At 39.5% G+C, this 22,388-nt stretch overlaps 1 long non-coding RNA gene across 1 annotated transcript; it reads left to right on the top strand.

Annotated features, from left to right (window-relative positions):
• The first annotated feature begins 314 nt into the window (after positions 1-314).
• On the top strand, positions 315-20,530 carry LOC122788317. The gene is made up of 3 exons (XR_006362634.1): positions 315-325; positions 11,607-11,611; positions 20,441-20,530. It is a non-coding gene; the product is annotated as an uncharacterized LOC122788317 (long non-coding RNA).
• Positions 20,531-22,388: the final 1,858 nt, after the last annotated feature.

The raw sequence follows: 22,388 nt of genomic DNA, 5'->3' as shown, positions 1-22,388 counted from the left end.
GAATCAAGATCCTACTGAGAGTCAGAGAGTCACAACCTGAGACAAGGGGTAATAGTCATTCTGGTGGGGGTGCTGATGCACAGTAACAAGCACAGAGGGTTTAGAGAAAGGGCAAAGGCACAGAACCGAGGCTGCAATACAAGCACAATCCGAAGGACAGATACATTTTATGGAAATATAACAGGTTTGGACATTTGCACAGTTAAGTCAAATTCTATGTAAGTTCATAAGCCTATAGCAGAACAGCTCCCCATCTTCCTACCCAGACACACAGATGGGTAGTGGGAAATAAGAAAAGGTTAAAACAAATAAATAGTCAAGGTGTGTGTGTGCGCGCATGCATGTGTGCATGTGTGTACACCCTGGTGAGTTCTAACTTAGTCGTATTTACAGGTTTATTCCATTTAGTGGCTGTAATCAGCATACAACTACACACAGAGGATAAATCCTAGTCTGGCCATGAGCAACTACTTTGACCTAACAGACGTCCAACAACCATGTTTTACCTCAGGAGATATGGAGAAATCAAAAAGTAATTACAGAAAATTCCCAAGATTAGGGACACCTTTTAAATACTAGTACTATTAACTTATAATTTCTCAAAATAATTTCCACTTTTAAGAAGGGTGATGTAAAAGTTTGAGAACCCCTTTAAAATATAAGCAGTTGAGAGGTATTTGGCAGGAGATAAAATAAAAATAGAAGAGCAGCAAGAGGAAAAATATTTATCATGTACAGCCTTTGAACTAATAGCCACAAGGTGGCACTGTGAGCACATGTTAGCAGTACTGCCAATAATGCGAGCTGATGTCCTGTGAATATAAGGGAAAAGAATACAGTACAGAGACATCGCCAATATTTCACAGTGCCACCTAGAATAATACGTGTTTATTAAAATAAGTAAAAATGCAGTTACATTAAGGATAATTGCATAAACAAAAAAGCATCATGCAGTATTATATTGTAGTGCCACCTAGAACTCACTCAGCCTTACTGGATTAATGTAATTTTGGACCAATATGAAATCAGTGTGCTTCACCGTGTAATCTGAACACATCTAAAACAAAGAAGTCAAATGACAGCAATGTGTGCTTTCCATAAACAAAAATAATCAGCTTTTGTGTTTCAAGTTTATAAAACTAATAAAAATTATTTGAAGAAAAAAAAAAATAATCAGCTTCATGCACAGAGTAGGGCTGCCTACCAGAAGGTGAGAAACCAATTAAATTAAATATGCATTCCAGTAAAGAAACTGTAAGAAATCTAAACTAAGAGATTTATTAGGTTGTTGTATATAAGCTGAGGTATAGATAGCGATAATCAAAGAGATTTGAATCTGCTCTCATTTTTTTTAACATGATGTAAATTAGTAACCAGCGACAATGTAAAAAGAGAACTCCATTTATGTTTATTGACTGGTTTCTTTTTGTAAAATGTGTTACATGCTTTTTGTCTTGTTTTGTGCTACATAAAACCCAGACTATGTCTGAAAAGGGTCCATGTGAGTCATCTTTTCACCCAATTAATACATTAAATAAAATAATACAATGTATTGCAAGAGTGAAATATAGTTAGAAATACGTATGGCCAGACCATTAAATGCTTCCAGGTATGCTTTAATTGAAATATTTAAAAAAAATGGAGCAATTTAGCAGAAGTCAGCTGTACAGTTACAGTAAATCATTGCTAACAATGCAAGTTGTATCGATCTAATCACAGCGATACATGACAGAAGCAGTACTGATGAACTAGAGAAATTGCAGGAATGCTGCAAGGCTGGGGTTCATTAAATTTAAAAGCATGGAGAAATAAAGCATAGGATCCTTATTCCTTAATGCGCTACTCTTGGAGGATTGCAGGGTCACAGTCATCATCAGCCCCTTCTTTCCAGTTTCTGTTTGGGGTCAAAGAAATAAGAGTGTTGCACCAACTATTATGACTTCTCTCGATTCAGTGATGCTCTCTTGTCTTGTTTGCAGTCATGCCTGACTGCCTCAGGTCTTCTCTCTAACATAATCCATCCATCTCTTTGTCGTATGTCTTCATTTCCTTTTGCCTTGCTCCTGTCTGTCCAAAATCTTCTTCAGCAAATCGTCTTCTGCTTTTCTGCAAGTGTGCCTGAACCATCATAATCTGTTCTCTTTGACCTTCGCTGTAATTGGAGCCACTTTGACAGCTGCTCTAATGTCATCATTCCTTCATCTGTTCCACAGTGTGCATCCTCCCACCCATCTCAGGCAATTCATGTCCATCACCCTTAGCTTCAGCTCTGCCTTTACTGCCAAAGGTTCTGTACCTTAAAGAAGTACTGGTCGTACCACTCTGCTTTGCACATATTACTTTTCAGATGCTTTGGCATTCTTCTGTCACGTCTTTTTTTTCTCAAAACACACTTTATTTGCTTTAATAACTACAACGGGCATAATAAGAAGAACACATTATTACAACAATAAATGAGTTGAACTTAAGCATTACTACATAAGTGATCAAAAATCATAACCTATATACATAAGTGCCAATGTGTACAGGGAAGAAAGGGAAATGCTACACAAAGTGAAAACTCCAAATACTAGATTTAAAAGGTAGTGTAGATACAACATCTACCATACTGCAATTCACCCCAACCAACTAACAGAGTACTGAAGAAATGGGGGGAATTAAGAGACAAAAACATCCATGGCCAAGATCACAAAGGGGGACCTACACCAGCGGCAGGGAGATCTGGTTAATAGAGTTTGTAATGAGCAAGGGGCGTGGAGTGACATGTGGGTAGTGCTCATTATTCGTCAGTCAAAAGAAGAAAAATAAAATCCCATAGTTCCTGGTATGAAGCTCATTCGTGGGGATTAATTATTAGCAGTTTTTGGGAGGTAATATATTTAATTGCCAGATTCTTAAAGTCCCTCCAGGACAGCTTAGAGCGGTCAATCCAGTGCTTGGTAATATAAAATTTTATTAGAAGACAGAGTGGAATTAGGGCTCTAAGTTTAAATTTAGGTATGTTAAGGCTGATAATGTGTAGTAAGGCCATTTCCCAGGATAAGGTAGATTTATGGTAACCCATTTTGTCCAGCCTTACCTTGAGAGAGCACCAGATGCTGTGAGAGTACCTACAAAACCACAGAATGTGAATGATATCAGCACGGGGACAAGAGCAGCAGGAGCATGAAGTGGAAACATTCGGATTAAATTTATTCAAGTGGACCGGAGTTAGATATAAGTTATTTGTAATCATAAATTGTGTATACAAAAGCTTTTTAAAGGGAGAATACTTAAGAGTGAATTTTATTGATAGTGCTTTCTGCTGTGGTGAGAGGGTAGCGCCCTGTTGCTCCCAGTAATCCGCAAAAATAATTTTCCCTTGATTTAGAAATGAGGAAAAGGTTGTATAGGCTACAGAAAGCATGTTTTTCCTATGAACTAAGTCTTGTAATAGGTCTGCTACGCGGTTATGATCAACATCAGAACTGGGATAACTGTGAAGAAAAGATGAGGTGAGCTCTCTTAATTGCCTCAGGATAATAGTATATTTTTTGGGCAAAGCCAAAGCAGCTCGAAGATCTGTTAGTGAGAGGTGGTTGAATTTATGCATATCCCATAAGATAAAGTCCTTAATTAATGGGTAGTTACTTAAGTTGATCATTTTACCATTCAGATTTAAATTCGGGTTAAGATGAATAGGTTGAAATAGTAGGAGAGCATTACCTAGGTTAAGATATTGGAACAGCTCCTGAAAAGTCTTAATTAACCCCTTCAGGGAGTGATGTAACTTTAGTTTCTTAAGGTTTAATTTATTCAAGAAAGGTAGAGCTCCAGGGTTAAGATCATTTTTAAGGGCATGATTATACCACACTTTGACCCACAAGGGAGTCCAAGTAGAAGAGTTTGGATGATGATTAGCAATAGGGATGAGATTGGGCATCGCCAAGCCCCCCAGAGATAGGTAATATAAGTCTTTGGTATGAGATTCTAACCGACTTAGGGTGCCAGATGAATTTTGCAAGGGCTTTATGAATTCTGTTGAAGAAAAGAATTGAAGCCGAAGATAGAAAAGAGTTGAGATGATAGAGGAGTTTAGGAAGTATATTCATTTTAATGATAGAAGTTTTAGTTAACATTGGGAGTTTTAACTGTTGCCATCTCGAAATGCCTTGGGAAATAGAAAGCCAGGCTTTTGATACGTTGGATTGTAGAAGAGAAGATTGTAGAAGAAGAAGAGTGGTCATAAGAAACTCCTAGATACTTAAGAGAGTAATCTGTATGAAAGGAGAGATCAGGAAACAGATGTTGTTTGTGTGCTATAGGGTTGATCGGGAAGATAAAGGATTTGTTTTGGTTGATTTGGTAGTCTGAGATAGAGGCAAGGGTATTCAGAGATTCAATTATCTTCTTAGAGTCAGATATAGGATGTTCAAAATAAAGATTCAGGTCATCGGCAAAAGCCGTAAAACTGATGTTAGTGTTGAGAATTCTAGGAATTGAGTGATAAGTTTTTTGCAAGATAAACAGGAAAAAGGTTTCTAAATATAAATTAAAGAGTAGGGGAGATAGAGGACACCCCTGTCTAGTACCATTTACAATCTTTATCGGTTGAGAATATTGCTTGTTTATATGTAAGCAAGTATATGAACTATTGTATAATGTTTTGATCATACTGTTAAAGTCAGGGGGGATATCAAAGCCCGACAAAGCCAAAAACAAAAAGTTCCAGTTTACCCGGTCGAAGGCCTTACAAGCATCCAACACCATAGCGTATCTAGGGTTTCTTTCTTTTTTGGTGAGATTTATTATGGATTCTAGTGTTAAGGTATTGTCCCATGTATGTCTGTTAGGCATAAAGCCTGCTTGTTCTGGAGAAATTAAGGTATGCATAGTTTTTTTAAGTCTGTTAGCTAGAATGGCTGAGAGAATTTTTATGTCCACATTCATAAGGGAGATTGGCCTATAGTTATTTAAGTTAAAACTATCCAGAGTGTTTTTAGGAATTAGTATAGTTTTAGAGTGATTGATGTATAGGTCCGTTATACCTTTATTAGAGAAAGATTCAAAAAGTTTGAGCAGGATGGGGGCAAGGGTAGTTTTAAATGTTTTGTAGAAATCAGGTGAATAGCCATCCAGGCCTGGGGCTTTACCAATCTTGAGGTTGTTAATGGCTTCCAGAATTTCTGACATAGCTAGTGGAGCTGATAGGAAACTTTTCTGAGAGTCGGCTAATTTTGGGAAGGTAAGTTCATTCAGGAATTTTTCCATCTCATCATAAGTAGGAAGCATGTTATTACTAGCATAAATATCTGAATATATTTGGTGAAATAGTTGGATAATCTGAGCGTCAGATTTGTAAAGCGTGTTATTGTGGTAAATGAAAGTGATTCTGGGGGATTTAGGCATGTTAACTATTAGCCTGGCTAGAGCTTTGGAAGGGGTTTGTAAGGATTCAGAATATCTAGAGATATAACGTAATTCTTGGAGAGAAAGGTTAGATTAGTGATGCTCAAACAGTTCTTTTTGTTTAAATTGCAGCTCTTTTTCAGTGTCTAAGGAGTAATTAGCTAAAAGTTTGTCATCCAAAGTCTTTAATCTCTGTAACTAGGTTGGTTATCTTTTCTTTGTTCAGTTTTTTGAAAAAGCTAGCTTTCCTGATAAGGATTCCCCTAATCACCGCTTTACATGCCGCCCATCTAACATCAAAGGGGATATCACTGTCACAAGAAGCAGAGAAGAGTTCTTTTAAAGTAGAAGTAATTTCTTCAATTAGTGGCTGGTCCTTTAGTAAATTACTATTGAGAGACCAGTTAAACGCTTTATAAGATAGGGACAAGTTGAGCATAAAACCTATCCCTAGGATTAACCTTGAATGATCGGAGAGAAATCTAGGTTCAGTTGAGAGTTTGATTTGCCTTTTAGCTAAAATGTTGGAAATTAGAAAGAAGTCTATGCGAGACCAGAAGTGGTGACATTTGGAAAAGTAGGTGAAAAAGTTATTATTCCCAGAGTTGGATCCGAATGAAACTGGGTCCATCAACTCAAAATCCAGTATTAACTCTCTTAGAGCTATAGAATCCTGGGTATTTGCGACTTTAGTCTTACTTGAGCGGTCTATGCTAGGGTCTAAGACCATATTCCAATCCCCACCCAAGACAAATATGTGGTTTGGAAACTTAAGTAGGAGATGATAAACTTTCATGATGAAATCTAGTTGCCCTGAGCAAGGTCCATAAAGATTTAAAAATAGTACAGGTTTACTTAGGTTATGTGATAGACATGTAAAATAGCACCACCTCCCATCTTGGTCAACTCCTTTTGCCACAATCGTAGGCTTAAAATAATTTTTGATAATAATCGCCACCCCCTTGGAATTATGGCTCACGCCCGATGAGATAATGTCTCTAATCCATTTTCTGTTTTTATCCTTGGCCTATTCTTCATTTAACATATGTGTTTCCTGAAGAAAACAAAGGTCCGACTGGGACTTATATAAAAGATGCAACACCAGATTGTTCTTGTTTTTCTCATGAATCCCCCTTACATTCCATGAAGAAATATTCCAAACTTTATCCCTGAGTATTTGGAGTCAATTTAATATTATTTAAAGGCACTGTTGTGAGAAATAAGTAATAAAGAGTAAACTGCAGAAGAACTGCAGAATGCAGCACTATATAAAATATGGCACAAAACTCCCTCAATTTTATCCCCGTGCTTAACCACATCACCCCTACAATTGAGAGAAAGAAAAAATAAAATACACTAAGTGAACATGAATCCAACATACATTTAGGGATTAAAAATAAAAAAAGAAAAGTAAAGACCCTAAAATATTTACAAACAATATACAACATCCATCTAATTCCCAACGAAGCCATCAACAACCCTACTTAGTAAATCCAAATAGCTTCCAAAAACTGTAGAATAACCTAAAAAGAAAGAGGTCAACTAAAAGCAGTTAGACCCTGTATAATAATTTGAGTAATCTCTGGCTGGAGTACTCCAGTATAAGTAACACTAACCACACATAGAAGGTAAACAAAGCTCAAGAGGTTTCTAGAAATTTACAGATAAAACATTTAGATTAATGATTGAAGTTTCTCCTGAGCGACCACTAATATATTTATGAAGGGGTATAGCCAGGTTTCACCAGTTATCAGTAATAGTGGGATATAACAATTCCAGAGGAATAACCAATCTACATACGCTAATCCTTTATATCTTTTATCAGTCCAAGCTGTAAGCCCCTTGCCACCAAGGGACATGCGTAGATATCCTAGCGACTTGCAATAGACAAGTTAATATTAGACAATGTCTCACACATCAGGCAACCGACCTCTGGTCCACCCCAGCTGATTGGATCGAGGTTCGCGATCCCAGAAAATAAAGTGTATTGGTTCTGCCATGCATAACTATTAAAGGAAATCCAGGGAAGATAACGGTTCCCACCCTTCCAATCCGAACAGACCAACTTCTAAGGAGATTTGATTGACATATCATCCAGGTGTAAGCGCTCCCCGTAGCTGTCGATGATAACATTCTCCAGGTTATGCACCCATTCCAGGACAACAAAGGATGTAAACCATTCAACTTCCGGCTTCAGAGGTGCATCAATCAAGTCTCGGATTAACCACCATTTTCATGGATCCCCCGAGCAACAGGAACTAAAGGAAAGTTCCTATCATAGCAAGGGAGACTCAAGAGCTGATTAATAAAAAGACCAGTTGTAGATTTGTGCGAATAAAGACACACTAACAGCAGTGAAGGACTAGAAAGGCTGTAAGAACCTCCGGCGAGTGGAGCAAAGTAGTCGGGGGCTTCACCGATTGGTTGGGGTTGCACTAAAGCATTTGGCAAAGATAGAATCCGCTTCTTTGGGTGAGGACATATAGAACTTTGTTTCCTTGTAGGTAAATGATAATGAGGAAGGAAATTTCATTTGGAATTTGATTTTACGAGAAATGAGGTCGGCACAGTAGGGGGAGAGTTTGTGGAGTTTCTCTCTTATTTCAAGGGGTAAATCTTGAGAAATGGCAATGTTTTGGTTATTCCAGGAGAAATGGTTTGCTTTCTTGTAGGCTGATAAAATAGTTTGCACATCCTGATGGTTAAGCATTTTGACATAGACAGGTCTCAGGATTGCGGTGGTTTGCTGTTTCCGCAATTCTCTGTGTGCTCTCTCAATGATGTATTTAGTCGGAGGGCTTCTCTCATGACATAAATTGCTGAAGATTTGTGTGGTAACTTCAAGAAGTTGATTTGGTTCTTATTTCTCAGATAGACCCCTAATAATCAGGTTGTTCCTCCTACTTCTAGCCTCAAGATCCAAGATTTTTGCTTGCATGTCATTGACCGCTTTGTCTTTCATTTGTAATTCTTTTTTTATGTGTTCAATTTCAAACTCATTGGATTTAGATCTCCCTTCAACCAGGTCTAGTCGGTCAGCTATTTTATTGATCGAGGAGCCAAAAAAGCTAATTTTCACAGTTAATTCTTGGATGGCCACTTGCAGAGGTAGCAGAGCACTTTTCAGCTCATCCATTTGTAGTGATCCGCCGGCCTTCTGTTTAATTAGATCCTTTGGCTGCTCCTGTACAGATTTGGATGATCTTAACCTCTTTGCTTCTTTTTCCGGTGATGTGGAGATGGCTGATAGTTTGGATTTTGTGGTTTGAATATCCATAGTTTCAGGTTCCTTTGGCATTGTAATCTCCGACTCTGTCCTCGTGGGTGCTGTCAGTTAATCTGGTACTGAAAACTTGGGCCTCTATATAGCCACATGTAGCTTCATTAGCTTTCAGTTGCTGGTTAAAACGAGCAGGTTTAGAGTACTAAAACTATTAGTTTTAGTGTAAAAACCTTAAATATTTAAAGTTGAAGCGTAAAGGTTCGCTTGTACAAGGTCTTAGCCTATATAATCTTGAGTTGATAGGGTTAACCTATTGAATGTAGATGGAGCTAAGAGGAGAGGGTGTTTCTCAGATGACCACCATCTTGGAATCAACCCCTGTCACGTCTTATCCCTATTGCTCTGTGCCAGTTGGCTGCAGCCCATTTGATTTTAGCTCTAACCTCTTCATTCAGACTTCCTTTCTCTTCAAGAATCCCCCTAGATATGTGAATCTTTTATGCTGGTGCACTAGTTTCCCTTTTATTTCAATGTTCAGCTTCATCTGATTTCCCTTATTTGCTGCCATGACAACTGTTTTGTCTGTGCTCAGTTTCATCCCATGTGTGTTCAGTTTTGCATTCCATTCCCCTATCAGTTGCTAAAGTTCTTATTCAAAGTCTGTTTATAATGCCAGATTATCTGCTTACAGCAGCTTGTCTCCTCTGACCTGTTTGTTAATGTAGTCTATCACCAGTATAAACAGCAGTGGGCTCAGAGCCGAATGCTGATGTACACCCACTCCCACTGGAAACCTCTGTGTAAGTCTGAACATTGTTTGAACTTGTGCCATTGGGTTCTTGTGCATAGTCTGCACTAATTCTACCAATGTTTCTGGGACTTTGAACCAGTTCGGGACTACCCAAATCAGTTTTCTTAGGGCCTTGCATATGCTTTTTCCCGGTTTAGGAATGGGCTCTTTACTCATCTCTAGCTCCTTTTTCACTATCTGTCTCAGTGTGCTGCACCCTGATCTGAGTCCAAACTACTTATTTCCCATCTTATTTCTTATTTCCTACTATTCATTGGTTAATTTATCACCCTCTGCAGCCCTTCCATGCAGTGCAACAGGAATCTGATACCTCTATTCTGTCCACAGTCCTGAATGTCCCATTTGTTCTTGACCACTGGCACTAGTATGCTTATTCTCCATTCATCAGGGCTACATCTTTCTCATCATACTATTATGGGTTCCTCAGGAGCCATTTGTCCGCTAACTCACTCAACATCTTGATCACATCTGCCCTGACTTTATGTGAACGTACCTTCATTTTCCTTAGTGCTGCTCTTATTTCTTCGATGGTGGGCTCCTCTTCTTCTCTCATCATAGGCTGTGTCTGGGACAGTATAGCTTCTGTGAGAGTTTCTTCATTCAGAAGCTGCTGGAAGTTCTCCTTCCATCTGCCTTTGACATCCTGTGGCCTGATGAACAGGTTGTTGCTGGTACCTCTAATGAAATGTGTCTGGTGACTGTCTTCTATCTTTCTCTCTTTGTCTTGCAGCCTGAACATCTTTCTTTGTGCCATCTGCTGTTCCTTTCCAGAGGCTAGCAGAGTGTCTCTGCATGCCTTATTCTTTGCTGTTGTAACTGTTCTCTTAGTCTCTTTGTTAGCCATCCAATATTTCTTCTTAGCCCGGTCAGTCTTTTCTATCTCTCATTTTCTCCTGCACTCCTTTCTTTTGAGAACTTTGTGGACGTCTGAATTCCATCACCAGTTCTCCTTATGTACCTTATTTCCATACCTCATTTTGCTGCATATCTGTTCTACAGCCCTCACACATAGTGCCTTCAGGTGCTACCATTCTTCTTCAGTTCCACCTATTTCCTCTTCTTCCCAAGGTGCTAGAGCTCTGAGTATTTCCTCGGAATCCTGTGCTTTCATTACAGTCAACTTTCAGGTCTTTAGTCTAGTCTCTGTTGAACTTGGAGCCCTCTCTGACCACTGCTTGCAGCTAATTGTGGCCACTAGTAATTTTTAATGTGGGTTGAATGAATTTGCAATCTCTGATTCTACTCCAATGTCCTTTCCTTACAAGGAGGAACTCTAGCTTAGTTGCATGTTGGCATTTGATCTTGTGACTGTATCTGTTGATGAACCATGTGTTGGCCAGCATGAAGTGCACACCAGAAGCAACACCACACATCTCCCATAAGCCTCCACTCAATTGTCCCCCAAGAGCAAAACCCGATAAGGCAATCATGTATTTTACTTAATACGCTTGTCATTGGGGACTCCATTGTGTGAAACACAGATGCCCCACTCACTGGGTTAGACAAGGAGAAGATAAGGATTAGTTGCCTATCTGGAGCCAGGATCCATAATATCATGCACACACTGAAGTCACTGCACCCCAGGAAGCAATATGATTCTGCCATAGTCCATGTAGGTATAAATTACCTGAGATGTACCTCATTGGACTATATGAAAAGAGACATAATAGATCTCTTGGAATATGTGTCACTGGCAGGTACAAGCATTACATTCAGCAGAATTCTATCTTCAACTATGACACCACAGTATGAACATAAAATGACTGATTTTAATAATTTGCTTAGTTTCTGATGTCACTCCAGGGGGATCCAATACCTGTCAGCATGTGAAGACATGGCCAACAGAACTCGTTGCTTTGCCAAGGATGGGTTTGTAGGATCATAAGATCATAGGAAGTTACTAGGCTAATGGCCTTATGGCCTTTATAAGGCTAGCCAAGAGTTTAACCCATGTTTAGACAAGTCAGCACCCAATGCCCCTGTCGAACAGGGACACGGGTGGAATCCCAGGGATGTATTTTCTGTTTCCAATCCAGTTATCCAGGTGGTGCTTAAAAAGGGGTAAAGAGGTACTCAGTTTGACGTGGAGAGGGAGCCTATTCCACAGATGAGGGAGTCTCTGGGACATAAATCTGTCCCACCAACAAGTCCTGTTGATGTCACTGACCAAGTTGTGGCCGCGAGTGTGGGTTACTCAAGTGGAGCTTGACTTGCGGATATGCAGCAGCCCCATCAAGGTGGGGTTCGAGATCACCTTGTATGCCAGGCAGAGGTCACGTCTGGGGAATCTGTATGAAACTGAGTAGAGGGATAGGGCCTATCTAAGTATGGTAGATATTTGAGGCCCTGGATTCTCCTGGTGAGGAACCTCTGTGGTCTCTCCAGCTGCTGCATGTGCCTTGTGAGGTACATGCCAAAAGGGGCATTATACTCAGTAATGGGCCTTAGAAGGGAAGAATACAGGGATGTTATGACCTCCTTGTCCCTGGATGAGATACCCTTACTTATGAGGTGGGCAATGTAGAAGGCTTTCCATACAACGGAAGCAATATGGTGGTCAAAAGTCAGGCTCTTATCAATCTGGGTGCTCAAATCCCTCATGACTGATTGCATGCTTAGGATGTTGTTACTAATGTGATAATTTGTGGGGAACATCACTATCCTCAAAGGGGATGATGATGCAGTTCTGGTATTCAGCTTGAGGCCATGTTTCTGGCACCAATCATTTGTCTGTGTCAGACCCTCTTGGAGGATGTCCACGTCACTAGGGAAATTGATGACAGCACCCAGCTTGCAGTCATCTGCAAACTTGGTCAGCCATAGCCCACTGGTTTTGTCCTGCACCTCAAAAAAGTATATCCCAAATAACAGAGGCCCCAAGACTGCACCTCCTCCTTGGCTTTTAGATATTGGCTAAAACTTTATCCACCCCCTTAAAGCCTTTTTAGGCAATGCCAAAAAGACAAAACTACCAGCATAGTAAAAAAGTCTCTGAGCAACATTAAAGTGTTACTGCTCAATTCTAGGAGCCCAAACAAAAAACTCCACAACATTCAAGCTCTCCTTATTCTGGGGAATGTAGGCATCTGTGTCATGACACAGACTTGGTTTAAAGCTGTAGAAAGTACTCCAGCAGTGTAAGGTTACAGTGCCTTCCACACATTTACACCAACAATAGCACAGACTGGGGCCAAAGGTGGAGGTGTCTCAAGCTACGTTAGCAACAAACATACATCTTGGTTGGTTTAAATAGGATGATTCCATGGAGCTCATCCATGAGCAAGTCACCACAGATAAGGTCCTTCAGCATATCATGGGGAGCTTCAGGTCACCATCTATCCATCAAGTGTCGGATGACTCTTACTTAAACGTACTTAGAGGCACTCACCATCCAACCAAACACCATATTCATGGGTGACTTTAAATACCCATCTATAGACTGTGATATTTACACTGCCTCAGACTCTCAGGCACAACACTTCCTTGATTTTATTAACACAAACACCCTGGAATAGACAGTGCATGACCCTGACGTAGGATCAAACATACTGGATCTGGCACTCTCCAGCAAGGGACAGTGTTCCAACCCGCCCATGTCACGTCCTCATGAGTCAGGGTGGATCACAAAGCTGTCTCCTTTAAAGTAAAAAATCAAGGAGGAAAACCCAGGTAAACCAGTAATAGTTAAGAACTGTTCTAAGGCAAAGCTCCCCCTAAGCCTGAGAACACAACTATGTATGCAGAATTATTCACAGAGTCCCTATACAAACATGTGAATGGCTACATAGAAGCTACCATACCTACTAGAAATAAATCCAAAGCAAACACTAAGAACAAATCCCATTGGTGGAATCCTCACCTAAGCAGGGTATATAATAAAAGAAGAAAACTCATGGTCAGAATCAGGATAAGCAACTCCCTTAAAGACAAGTGTTCTATTACACAACTAAACAAGAAATTAAGATTAAGTCCAACAAGGCCAACTATGAAGTCAGGATAGTCTCACAGGCTAAGGACAATGACAATGCTGTCTTCAGATTTTCCAGAACCTTAAAGATAACACATTGCACTGTACTGAACTGGTGGTGACTGGTACCGCCTTCATTGATCAGGGTGAAGTAGCGAATCTACTTGTTGATAAATTCCCCCAACTACCCCAGCTCCACCAGGTGAAATCCACTACCACGTACTTCCCCCAGCTATTAGCTGGGACCAGGTACTGGCAGCACTCACTAAAGCCAAGAGCAACACCTCTATGGGTTCAGACAACATCCCTGGTTGCCTCTTGAACAGTCTAAAACATGACCGATCAGGACAACTTGAGGCACTCTTCAACTACAGCCTTGAAACAGGCTCCATTCCAAGTGAATAGAGGGCTGCAAAAGTCATTCCCCTGCACAAGGGTGGGCCATCAATCCACCCAGGGGACTACAGACCCATCCATCAGCCTAATATGTAAAGCCATGGAATGAATTATCATGCAAAGGATAAACAAGGACATTTGGAATATCCAGACACTGGACCCATCCCAATTCGGCTTTGTTAAGGGAAAGTCATGCCTACTTAACCTGGTAGATTTCTTTGAGAGGGTCACCAAGGCAAAGGATGAGAGTAAAACAGTGTATACTGAGCATCTTGACCTGGCCAAGCCATTCAATGCAATACCCCACTCAGGAACTGTTGACAAGCTTTCTGAGCCAGGTATAAATCCCTACATAACTGAATGGAATGCCAACTGGCTCACAGACAAGGCCTAAGCAGTCAGGATTGGTGAGGCCATCTTGACCAACAGACCACTCAGCAGCAGAGTAACCTAGTGCTCCATGCTGGACCTGTTCTTGTTTGGCATCTACTTCTCGGAAGTCAAGGCTAACATTCAAGGCTAATGTTCAAGGCCTCTGGCTCACCAGGTTTGCAGATGACTGTAAACTGTGAGCTATTATAGATCCCCCCAAGACAACTATATTTTGCAAAAAAGTTTGACACAGAAAAATGACTGGTGCCAAAGCCATGACCTAAAACACAATGCCAGAAAATGGATTGTAATGGTCTTTGGGAAACTGTCAACCCAAGCTAATTACTCCATCAATAAAACACCCCTAAGAGTCAACTGAGAAGTAGGGGTTCTGGGAACAAATGTGGACAACAATCTGGCCTTTGACCAACACATAGCTAAGATAGTAAGAAAATCATTCTATGTCACCCAGCCTATGGGTAAGGGTATGGCATCCAGGTCCAAGGAAGTTATAGTACCACTCTACTCAACCCTCAGACCCATTATTGAGTACAATTCTTCATTTGGCATGTACCTAATCAGAAACTTGCAAGAGATGGAATGCCCACAAAGGTTTCTTACCATGAGAATTCAGGGTATGACTACTCTTTCCTACACTGATCATATATACCCTCCCTCCTGCTCATGTTCCTTTATGTATAAAGGTTCTGTCTCTGTGTTCAGGTTCCTACAGGCTGCTGAGAGGGGAATCTTTGCTTGGCTTACAGGGCTTCCTCAGACCCACCCCTGATGGATCTGTTCCACATGCACAAAACAAACAGCACCAGAAACACTAGATCTAGGGATGTGAACTTCATTACTGACATAAACAGAACATGCTGGAGAGACAGATATGTATCCCAAGGATCCCCGTGCTATGGAATAGGCTCCCCAACCATGTAAAACAGAGTTCATCCTATTCAAATGAAATCTTGACAACTGAATGGGAAACCGTAAATTTACTCCCAGTCTGGCATCCATGTCTTGTATGGACAGAGACCCTCAATAAAAAAAGTATTATCCTAACACCCATAACACCCCCACCCCACAAATCCCATAGTTACCTCCCTACTAAAATGTCCCTCTCTCATATAGATGCCCATGATACTTGGGAACCAAATGGTTTGGGGTGTGCTGCTAGGCTTATCAGGGCCCTAGTGATCATTAGCCTGGTAACAACCTACAAACCTATCAACAGTCTTTGCATTGGCATGATAGCCTGGTAACAACCTATGAACCTATCAACAGTCTTTGCATTGGCGTGCTAGCCTGGTAACAACCTATGAACCTATCAACAGTTTTTGCATTGGCATGCTAGCCTGGTAACAACCTATGAACCTATCAACAGTCTTTGCATTGGCATGCTAGCCTGGTAACAACCTATGAATCTATCAACAGTCTTTGCATTGGCATGCTAGCCTGGTAACAACCTATGAACCTATCAACAGTCTTTGCATTGGCGTGCTAGCCTGGTAACAACCTATGTACCTATCAACAGTCTTTGCATTGGCATGCTAGCCTGGTAACAACCTATGAACCTATCAACAGTCTTACGGATTGGTGGTAACAACCTACGAACATATCAACAGTCTTTGCATTGGCATGCCAGCCTGGTAACAACCTACTAACCTATCAACAGTCTTTGCATTGGCATGCTAGCTTGGTAACAACCTACAAACCTATCAACAGTCTTTGCATTGGCATGCTAGCTTGGTAACAACCTACAAACCTATCAACAGTCTTTGCATTGGCATGCTAGCCTGGTAACAACCTACGAACCTATCAACAGTCTTTGCATTGGCATGCTAGCCTGGTAACAACCTACAAACCTATCAACAGTCTTTGCATTGGCATGCTAGGCTGGTAACAACCTACCAACCTATCAAGAGTCTTTGCATTGGCATGCTAGCCTGGTAACAACCTACGAACCTATCAACAGTCTTTGCATTGGCATGCTAGCCTGGTAACAACCTACAAACCTATCAACAGTCTTTGCATTGGCAAGCTAGCCTGGTAACAACCTATGAACCTATGAACAGTTTTTACCCTGGCATGCATTTTCTGAACAATAAGAAATACGAAGCTCTAATGTCTGACATTGACTGACTGTAATACTTGCTTATTTAGCAGAAATAAAAAAAATATATGAAGGGCAGGGCAAAAATATAATATAAAATCAGGGATGTTCTGCAAAATCAGGGATAGTTGACAGATATGATTCTTTGTACGGGCTCAAAGAATGTGAAATGAACTGCCAAAGATTCTCAGAAGTGCTGCCCTATACTGAACATTTCAAGCCAGGTTTTAACATTTTATATTCTTGACTCTGTATGTAACTGTTTCAGAAGCATATCATGATAATCTGTCTTAGTTTTCAATACTTTGAATCTTGTATATTCATATGCCAAGATGGTAATTTTTTGTTATGAGTCATGTGTATTTTTCATGTTACATACACTATTTGTATGTCTCCATACATTTCTAAATACATTGTGTTCAGACCAGGTGTCCAACTCAGAAGTCAGACTCCAAAACATTGAATAAGTAAACCTTAGAATGAAGCAAAACACCTAGCCTTTTTTAAACAGTGAGAAAGATTTTGAACACCTGCTAAACAGAGGGTGTTTACTGTAGCAACTAGGAATTCGGGTGGGGGGATAAACCTTCTCCTCCTGGTGATATTTACAATAGGAGGATGTAAACTTTTGTACTATACCTGGGAGATCATTCATTTTCAGATAACTGCAATCATAAAAACATCCTGAAAACAGGATCATATAGGGCCTTATAATATAGACACAGTCTACCCATTATACATTTATATATGTGAGGTCATAGCTTAGACATATTCTACCTGTTATGTATTTATACATGTAAGGTAAGGTCATAGCTTAGACATATTCTACCCGTTATGTATTTATACATGTAAGGTCATAGCTTAGACAATGTCTACCCGTTATGTATTTATACATGTAAGGTCATAGCTTAGACAATATCTACACATATCTATATATGAGTTAACTCCGTTTGTACGAAGTTTCAGTACTTCGAAACCCACTTGGTCGAGACCAGTTGTTCCAAGTACCAAAACTTCGAAAACAAAGTACGGAGATCACAAGGTTGGGGAGGGGACTACTTTAAGGTGTTGTTTTTACAAACAAACACAAGGTACAGGGAATGAATCTCACAGGGATATGGGCTTAAAATGGCTTTGGCTTGGCAGGGCAGTTAGTACTAATATATGAATCTATGAATCTATAACAATACAGCACGGAATGGGAATATTCCCTTTTCCTCGCTGTAGTGTGATCTCAGAATTGGTATATTCAAGTAGGGGTGTGGGGGGGCACAGCCCCCCACATGGGGGGTGCAGGGGAGCTTGTCCCCCTGCAAAACATGTTTTCTGTGTTTTTTTTTTTAGTCAGCCGATCCGGCAACTAGGTTTCAGCAAAAGTGCACTTTCGTTGAAATGCACTTTTGCTGAAGTGGGCATCTTCTTTGTTTATTCGATGTAACGTATTTTCGAACAAAGTAGATCCGTATATATATATATATATATATATATATATATATATATATATATATATATATATATATATATACATATATATAAGGTCATAGCTTAGCCATATTCTATCCATTATGTATTTATACATGTGAGGTCATAGCTTAGACATATTCTACCCGTTATGTGTTTATACATGTGAGGTCATTGCTTAGACATATTCTACCCATTATGTTTTTATACCTGTAAGGTCATATTTCCTGATTTTTGTCTACTTCTGGTTTGATTTCCGTTCCCGTTTGACACCGATATAATTATGCTGAACTAATCAAGGAAGCCATCTTAGATTTGCTCTCTTCATGATTCAAAACTTTCACTATTTTTGGAGCTAATGAGGTCAGCAGTTCTCTATGCAGTCCTACAATTGCAGTTCTCTACATGTAATCAATTTTGAGGAAGCCCATACCTCCTTCAGAATGAGGGATATATAATCTTGGTATACACTGATTTTTATATATCATTTAATAAGCCTGATCCAATATCTTTTGGGCCAGTCAATTAACCGAAAACTAACTTAGAATAGGAAGAACAAATTGATTTATAGCGTGGACATGTTCCTAGATATCAGGGCTGGTTTAAGTATAATTTTAGTCTTCCAAAGTATTTTTTACTGAGTTTTGTTTGCATTTGTTCATGTTTTCCTGTCGATTCTTCATGAATTGCCAAATATTTATACACTCCCTCCTGCTCACGTTCCTTTACATTGCATTCCTATCCCAGGCTGATATTTTTTTGGTGCTGCGGCGTTCCTGCTTTAAAAGTTGCTTTTGCGCATTTAAGACCAAATGGCATTCTTATATCATCTAAGAAAGTTTTGACCACTTCCAGTTGTGCCCTCAGCTCTTCATCTGACAACAATAGAGTTTTACATCAAAACACAATAAAAGATGAGATGTCATTACACTTTGCTGTTGTCTGGAAGCCAAATTGTAACCATGACCTCATCTGTTAAGTAGACAGATTAATGGGTTAAGGGCAAGACAAAAGAGCAGCAGTGACAGAGTCACCCTGGAATATCCCCCTTTGAATATTTATTCCCGGGATAATAATTTGTCCTTTATCATGGCTTAGCTGCAAAGTGGTTTGCCACAGTTTCATGGTCACTGTAATGTAATTTGATCAATGTAGGGAGTATCTTATGCATCTGTAAGCACTCCTTTTTCCTTGAGTGTGGGATGCTGTCAAATGTTTTTTTTTTTTGTAGTCTATCCATGCAATACTTAGATTCTTTTTACAATTCTCCATTATGGCTTTATTTAACAACAAATGATCCTTTGTTCCATATGACTTTCTTTTGTTACCCTTTTGTACTATTGCCATGATTGAGTTTTCTTCTAAATGACTATAAACTCTGTTGACATCAATTCCATTATATAGTTTATACATCTTTGGAAGGCAAGATATTGGTCTATAGTCTTTGGGATAACTTGCAGGTTCACTCTTAAGGAGGAGTATTGTTTTTCCTGTTAATGCTGTTGTTGTGCATTTGGAGTGTGCATATAAGTAGTTCTTACTCAGGGCTAAATCCATATGTGACAATTTTAATACTTTTAGCCAGAAGTAAGGTACTGCATTTGGGCCTGGGGTTTTCCATTTAGGAGATTTTCTTAATTTTGTTTTCATTTCCCTGGCAGTTACTTCATCCCATTTCGCATCCTGTATATTTGAACTTCTTGTTCTTTTTTTTACTTCTATCCATTTGGCATCTTTGTTATGTTCCACGGGGCCTTCACTGATATTTCTCTAAACGTGTTTATTTATTGTTTTTAGTGGTGTTGCTATTCCTTTAGTTTTGTTTCCCAATTCTCTATAAAACCTTTTTTGAGTCATCAATGAATTTCATGTTTTGTAATTTTCCTTTGTATTATCTGCATATCATCAAAAGTTTTTATGCCTGTTCTTTTATCTTTAGTTTATTGTTTGCAAAAGTGTACTGTAGGTCCTGGTCTGTTTAATATTACGCACAGTTTTTATCGTGTCTAAGTATTTTTGTTGAGCTCTTCCCTCTTCTGTACTCTTCTAACAGTGACACTTCTTGTATTAATTACATTATAGTTTTCTCTATGCGATACTTCCATGATGTCATTTAATTTCTTCCCTTACTTCCCCTATTGCCCTGTATTTATCCGTTATTAATTTTGCTGCACAGTAATGTGTCCTATTTACATCTGTTATATCACACAGATTTCTGTTAATAGTCTTGATTACTGTGTTCATTTGTTTTATCAGACTGCTAACATTTTGGTTCTTACTGACTTTCTGTAATTTATTTCTTTCATCGATATTAATATGTCTATCCATCTCTTTGAAATCAAGTAACTCTTCCCTTAGATCACTTTCTTCTACACTGGGGGTACATTCTTTGTTCTGTTTCCTGTGTGCATTCTACAGAAAGTTCCAAAACATCTTCCTGTAACATAATCTCTTCAGCTGCGTCATCCATTGCTCTTTCATATGGGAACTCGCTGGCGTATCACTCCTCAACATTGTCTGCATCAGAGTTGCCACCATTTCCTGTTCCTTACCTTCTTGTGCAACTCCAAATGAACTTTTGTACTAGTTTCCTATCACCATCTACCCGTTATGTATTTATACATGTAAGGTCATACAGCTTAAACACCATCTACCCATTATGAAGTCTGGCCCTGAATAATGAATCCATCTTGGTATTTTTTTCAGGGTAATTGAATTTAAAACCGAAGCCCTGATGAAAAAAGCAATAGAAGCTTTGCACAGATATGAGCTTGGTGGAAGACCCCTTAAAGTGAAAGAAGTAATTATTCATCATTCATTTCATGTGCTTACAAACACTGCATGCTGCATGCTTTTGTGGATCATGAGGAAATGTAGCAGCTCTTTGGGGGGGGGGGGTTATCTTGCTAATCCTTGCAGTAGTTTGTGTATGTCCAATTTTTATTTTTGTACTTGTGCAGTTCTACAAGGCTGACAGACATTCCACCTGTAGCATGCTTAGTTTGGGGTATTGTAGTGTTAGAAATGTGCAGTTTTGACAAGCTTGTTGCAAAATAGATGCCAGCACAATTGCTTGACATATGCAAGTTTCTTGAAGATACTCTGTACAATTTTTATGTCTGATCTAAATTAATTTAATGTCACTTCCTGCTATTGCATATATTGTATGTTATTGTATGTTATGATACTATTGCATATGTCGGAGCTTTTCTCCCCGGGCCTCTACTGAAAATGGACATATATCCAGTTAGACTAGCCCAGTCAACAAATGTAAAATAAAAAATAAAAAAATAAATACTAGACCCAGATCTGGGCTATCCTTTGCTTGGTACAGTTCCTTATGGGACTCTTTATCAGCTGTGATGTGCTCATGTAGAATGATTCCAGATTACTTGAAAATGTACCTTCCTTTCAGTAATGTTGTATCTAGTTTACTAAGTGTACTAGTACCAATAGAGATTAAACATGGAGCTAGACTTTACAGGCATGCCTCATTTTGCATTACCAACATTCTTTTTAATTGTTGGGTCAGATGTTTTTGAGATGCAAGTCTGTTTTGAAGGAGACGTCTGTCCTGAATGTGATTAGTACTTATTTCCAGTACCTTCTATGAGGCTTTGCTAAATGCTGGCGGAGAGCAGGCTCCTTCATTCTGTTATGCACTTGCAATTTGACGAGGTTAGCCTCAGAAGTCAGTGGACCCCCATCAACACACACAGTTGTTCACATGTAGTATAAATCTTTAGGAAAACATCTCATTTACAAAATAAATGTAATGCTTACCTAGACAAGATTCATTTTGTGTTCGTAGTAGTCCATAAAAATTCACCTTTTCAGGGGTTTACAGGAGGCTTCATAATCTCCACTTTGGAAATACAAAAAGGGGTTGCCCATCTTACAACACTGTCTAAATTGATCTCCCATTGCATTGCTTCAGCCACAGATACTATGGCAGATACTTGCAGGGTGATGTGATATCTCGGCTGGGGCCCTACAGAAAACATTTCAGTGAGGACGTGGAAGCTGGTACATGGTCACCATTTTAGACTTCCTTCAAGCACTGTAAACTGGGTATGTTTAGAGTCTGCTTTGTCAGTATTGAGCATTTTGCCTGCTTTGTCCTCTGGTTAACAGTCCCTCAAGGGCTAGAAACTGCAAGCTGAAGTTACGAGTGCTGCACTTTAGCATCTGCATTTATGGTACATTTGTAACTGTACTGTGTGTTTTCTAGGAAGTTCCCCTACGTAATAACGCAGACTGTATGAATTGCGTGTGATCAAAATGTAACTACGCATGCCTTGTTTATTACTTAGTCGATTGTCTTAAGGTAGTTAAGAACTAGTTTGCATTAATGCACCCTTCATTATATAGAGGACATGGTTAAACTCTTATTCTAGCTTTACACTGAATACATTTTTTTCCCAGAACCAGTTGTAACTTGCACTTTGTTACTGTGTAATTCTGTTCACATATGCTATGCTGGTAGTGTCTTCTATACAGAATGTGCAAGCATACTAACCCCACCCCGGTTAGGCAATAACAATGGTAATTTTGACAACCTTGAGTGGAACCCTGGTATTGCTTTGACTTGTGACCCCCCCCAAAAAAATATTGTCCCAGAAGGTGGTATAATAAAGTAGCTGTCTGTGTAATG

This window comes from Protopterus annectens, chromosome 13.part0 (assembly GCF_019279795.1).
Source record: "Protopterus annectens isolate FY-2018-M chromosome 13.part0, PAN1.0, whole genome shotgun sequence".
In the NCBI taxonomy this organism is placed as follows: Eukaryota; Metazoa; Chordata; order Ceratodontiformes; family Protopteridae; genus Protopterus; species Protopterus annectens.
The sequence above is the reverse complement of the archived record's forward strand: the minus strand, read 5'-3'. Positions and strand labels throughout refer to the sequence as shown.